Source organism: Salvia hispanica, chromosome 4 (genome assembly GCF_023119035.1).
Source record: "Salvia hispanica cultivar TCC Black 2014 chromosome 4, UniMelb_Shisp_WGS_1.0, whole genome shotgun sequence".
Lineage (NCBI taxonomy): Eukaryota > Viridiplantae > Streptophyta > Magnoliopsida > Lamiales > Lamiaceae > Salvia > Salvia hispanica.
The window spans coordinates 24,532,473-24,538,134 of NC_062968.1; positions in this window are offsets into that span (position 1 = coordinate 24,532,473).

Consider the following 5,662-nt stretch of genomic DNA (forward strand, 5'->3'; position numbering starts at 1 on the left):
TTAAAGAAAGCTTTTGGATTAAGGGGATGGCAGCTGAGTTTGAGGTGGAGCAAGATGCAGTGACTATACATTGTGACAGCAGCAGTGCCTTGTGTCTTGCTCGACATCAGGTGTTTCATGAGCGTAGCAAGCACATTGATGTGCGGCTACACTTCATCAGAGATGAGGTGGAGAAGGGAAATGCAAAGGTAGTTAAGATTAGCACTTTGCATAACCCGGCAGACATGCTTACAAAGGCTCTGCCAAAAGAGAAGTTTGAGCATTGTAAGGAGTTGATAAATGTGTGTGCTATGGTCTGAGCTGCTTGTGCAAGGTGGAGAATTGTGAAGAGTAATGTGCATAAGAAGCCCAGCCCATTAAGCAAGAAATAAAGCAAAGAAGAAAGGAGAGAGTAGAGTTCAAACCCTTGAACTAGCTGTTAGAAGAGTAGTTGAAAATTCTGTTTTAGCTTCTTTTCCCTTTTCTTGTTTTTCCTTTGGTTAGTAGAAGTTAGTTACGGGGAGTATATAGTCTGTTGATTGAGATGTGTAACACAAGTTTTTCCCTTCACTACTGAATAAGATTTCACTCTCATTTTTCCCCAAATCTCTGATCCCTAAATTCTCATCTTCAAACATTCTTCTTCGTCAGAAATCTTTCCCAAATCATAACACCAGAAACCCTAAGTTTCACCGGTTACCACCACAGTAGGCCTCCTCAACACGCGGACCACCACAAGGCTCTCCAAACACTATCACACACCAATATCTCTCACAACACCACCTCCAAGCAAGCAGATCGGTCACAGAAAGAAGATCGACCCTAGGGTTTGAGAAGGAAACCGAAGAAGTTGCCTAACACTCAAACTAACCACTAGATCTCTAGGAAACTGAGAATCATCGGTGGAAACACAAGCTTGAAGGAAAACTCTGACTAAAGCCGTCGGAAACCTAGAGAGAAGGCAGAGCAAGTTCGAAGAGAGAGAGAGAGAGAGTCAGACGTTTCAACTGAATGAGGGAAGTGAGAAGACTTCTTCTCACTTAACAAACACACTTCAGATCCAACGGCTAAGCTCCAGGATCCGCGTGGAGCTGCCTACTTTTGGGGTTTGGTGCCCCTTGCACAGCGGAAGACTTGTACAAAACAAATAAATCAGATAGGATCTATTTGACCGATTATGCGATTAATCAATTCACATGTTAAACAGATAATTGCATGCTAGAACGCAAATAATTCATGCTCATAGAAAGTATAAATCCTAAAACATGAATTCTACGGTTTAGAGTTACCGATTTGATTCTCCAAAGAATCGACGATTGCTCGCGCCTTCTCCACGTGATGATCTTCAATACTAGTACATAATGTAATAATAATAGTGATTCTATTCGTGCGAACTGCTCGAATAATACCGAATCGGGTTAAAAGTGGATTGTAGAGTTTTACGTATACAAGCAAGATTCTATTCGAGCGAAACTTGCTCGAAACATGCTTTTCAGTATACCAAACCTAACACCTACGTGGCGGCCATCCAGGCAAGCAGGTAAGTAGCGGGCCAAACTCATACATTGGGCCTGCACCAGAGTCTTGGGCTCAAATATTAATTAGATTGGGGCCAGCCCAAATGATTAATACATAAGTCCAACTCTTAGAGGTCCACCAATATTCAACATTCTCCACCTTGGACCTATTGGGAGCACATGGGGAGAGCCTTAGTCAGCTGTTGCTTCATCACAGCCTACAAGGTTTGTCTCAAGACACCAGAGAGTTTTAAAGCTCATTAGTCAAGAGAGAAACCAGGTTGCCTGAACAAGACTCCAGATGGCAAGGCCAATTAGTCTTGCAGGACTTTCACTTGCCTTGTGACTTCAAAGAGTCAGCAAGGTCTTTCCCCGGGACATGCAATGCACATGCTCAACCAAAATCAAAGTGCAATTTTTTGATGCATGACAACAACTTATCCACAGAAAGACATTTAGTACCCATATCAGCAGGGTTATGATCAGTATGCACCTTTTGTAAAAGAACTTCACATTTTTCCACAACATCTCTAATAAAATGGAACCTAACATCTATATGCTTAGTTCTATCATGGAAGACAGTGTAACCTCAAGGACATCACATGAATGACTGATAAACTAGAATATAGTTACTAGTCTTTCTCAAGCACTAGGGTATATTCATTACCTCAATCAAAATCCTTTGCCATGGTTAATATGATATATACTTGCTATGCATAAGCACAACTAATATCAAACTTAGTACACATTATAGCATACATGACTCAACTTTATTTTACCCAAATAATACCTGCAAGTGTACAGGGCTATTGTAGCAAATAGCAAGCAAGAGTATATCGTATCCCACAGAGACAAATTCGTATCCACTTAACTACCACGAACCAATGTTGACTACTATCCAGAGAATCAGGAAATGTTTGGTTTTGTTCTAACACTATGAAAAGCATATAATGCAAAAAAAATAGATAAATAAAAGTAATTAAACACAGAGTGAAAAGATAATATGGAGAAAATTGTAGAACTCAAGGATCCGATGCACAATTCCAAGCTCTTATCCAATCAATTTGTCTTACCTTTTGGTGTCTCTAGAGTTACTAAGTCGACCACATTTATAGATTAAACCCCCTCCCGAGGTGAGAAACCTGCAGATTAAGCGCTAGGATTGAAGTCCCCTTCTAATCCTAAACCCCTAACTCCCAAAAGCTCGATTAGGTCAAAGACCTCACTCAAAACCTCAACTCTCCCGAGTTTTATTGCATTAAGGTGTGAACTATTCCTATTTCCAGATTAATTATTTCATCTCCCGATTAATCTAATTAATCCTACACAAACAAGTGGTGATCAAGCAATTGAAAGGAATAAACCCAAGAATAATCAAATAACTACAAGAGCAAGGTAAGAATAAAATCAATTGGATAAAAACTATGAAATTAATGCATCTTCACCAAGAATTCTACATGTAATGTTTAGCTACTCATATTCATGGAAGAAAACAAGTCTAAACTAAGGAAAACAATAGAAAACATGATACGGAGTACAATTGGCGGAGGAATTGAAGCTTGAATCTTCAATCTTCTTCCAAGAGTGCTTGAGAGAGATGGGTCGTGTCTTTCACAGCGGTCCAGAATGAGTAGAGTTGCCCTAGCTTTCCTTTCTTATTTCCCTCTTTCAGAAAATCGCGTTTTGGCTTGGAAAATCGCCAGAAATACGTACCCGGCCGGGTGGATTTATTGTACAGGAAAATCACCCGGCCGGGTGGGATTCTTTTGGCACTCTCTGGAATTACGCAGGCCAAAATGTTCCACCCGGCCGGGTAGAATTGTTGTAATGTAAAATCACCCGGCCGGTTGGGGCTTCACTCGAACTCTCTGTATTCTCCGCGGCTTCTCAATGCCACCCGGTCGGGTGGCTTTTCTGCCCAATATCTCACCCGGCCGGGTGAGACTCTGTTTCACTTCCTTTTTGCCTATTTTGCCTAAAACACTCAACAAACACGTGAACTCCGAAACAAATAGTAATTGGCTGGAAATAACCATTTTGAGCACAAAAACTCAACAATTAAGCATATCAACATACCAATCATGACACTAAAATACGAGTTTGTCACATACATGAGACAACTATCTCCGAAACCAGTCTCATAATTCTTGATCTCACTAAGCGTCAAACGACACTTGACTAGAGACAAGACAATTCCATCTTGAGAGGTATAAACCTTTTCATGGAATTTCTAATACTAAAATGTTCCAAGCAATGTGTAGATATATGATAATTAGTTTCTCTAAATGCTAAGAATGTAATTAGTTTATCTTAAATCATTTATCTTAAACTGGGTAGACAACCAGTTTGCTACGCCAGATGCAAATCTTAGTTGTTTGCAATTTTTGTAGATTTCATCATCGTAGAGTACCAATAATACCATACTTAATGCACTTTCAACTTCCTGGTGCTTACAGCACTGCAATGGGCAAAAGTCAAATTCCAGACATTTGACAATTTTGATAAAACACATATACTCTGATTTAGATGCTTGCCTAAGACCACGAAGGTCTTTATAAGCTTCCAATCATGCGTTTCTTGCCCTTAATTACATATCCATTAGAATGTTCTAGTAGATGATTTCCTCAAGACTTCTATTTACAGAAGGCTGTCTTGACAATCATAATACATACATTCTAATTTATGTAAGTTCTAATAGACAATAGGATCAAATAAATCCTGGCACAACGATAGCGAGAAGATAATTCTCTTTGGGCATAACCCATTGTCATTGTCTAGCCTTTTGAGATCTATATTTACACTTGCAAATATACTAGCTCCCACTGAATGACACAGCCTATAGGTAGTTTTGCAAGTCTTGTAAAACATGTTGTCTATCTTAGATTGTAATTTGGAATCTATCACCTTTTCAAGGATGATTATTCAAATTAATCAATACTACATTGTAGTTAAAGGGATTATGTTCAAGTTAATCTAAGACTGAGTCTTACGACACTCTTAGACCCATGAACTTGTTGTGTTCCAGTGGAACGCTCCCACTACGATATGGTTCTTACAATCTTAGGTACTGAAGTTGATTTTATTAGTGCAAAAGTTTCTAATGGTATGACTTCTTGGTAATGTGGAAAATCCGATATCTCTCTCTTTATTTTGAGAGTTATCACGTTGTTAGGCTTGTAGTTCATCTCTTGATCTTCATACAAGAATTATATCTTTGAAGATTACAGAACTTATAACCTTACATCATTTGGGAAAAACCTTAAAACATGCCTCAGTACTCAACTCCAATTTCTTGGACACTTTTCCAACATGTGTTGGAACAACATTACACCTTGAGATGTCCTAGACTAGAGACACTCTAGTCCACAACTCGTGTTTTGTAGAAGGTACTGATGTTGGTAATTTCTTTAATGTTTATCCCATCAATGATAAGATTTTAATGAGTACAACTCATCTCTTAATCAAACTTGTCTTAGAAAGACTTTGATTCCTTCTTACATAACTATCACATTCATTAGATGAATGCTTGGATTCGTTAATGGAGATTAGACTCCCACTACTGATCATAACCCTTTGCTCGTCTCCTTATGGTGTAAACCATTGAGACTTGCTAGTCTTTCTATGTTGCACTTCTATAAGTATTCTGAATCTCTTGAAAAATCAAATGATTCTAACTCATAGTGCATTAAACAGACTTTCTCAACTGTCAAGCTATTTAACGAAATGTTAAAATCTTGATAGTCTAGATCAGTTCGAACAATTTCTAAGTATTTTCTTGGCCTTAAGGCTAAGAGCCATAAATACTTTATCATTCAATGATTAAGAAGTTGATGTGTTGTTGAATACTCAACCTTGTCGCACTTATATTATTTTAATACTATGATGCCTTAAGCATCAACCATAAAACAATAGTTGAGCATTAATAGCTCCCACTGCAACAAAAACCTAACTGGATCAAGATCTCTTATTTAGAAGTTGCATTGTCATGTAAGTCATTGTCCTTCTATAAAATAGGTCAATCCAACTCACAAAGCATCTTTTCTCGCTTTAAACAAACTTTGATTGACAATTCAGGCTCTCCCATTTCCATATCTAGTCTTTTGTTCAAATGAACTTGAGACTTAAGAAAAATGCAGCCTTTATGAATTCGACATCTATCATGTTAC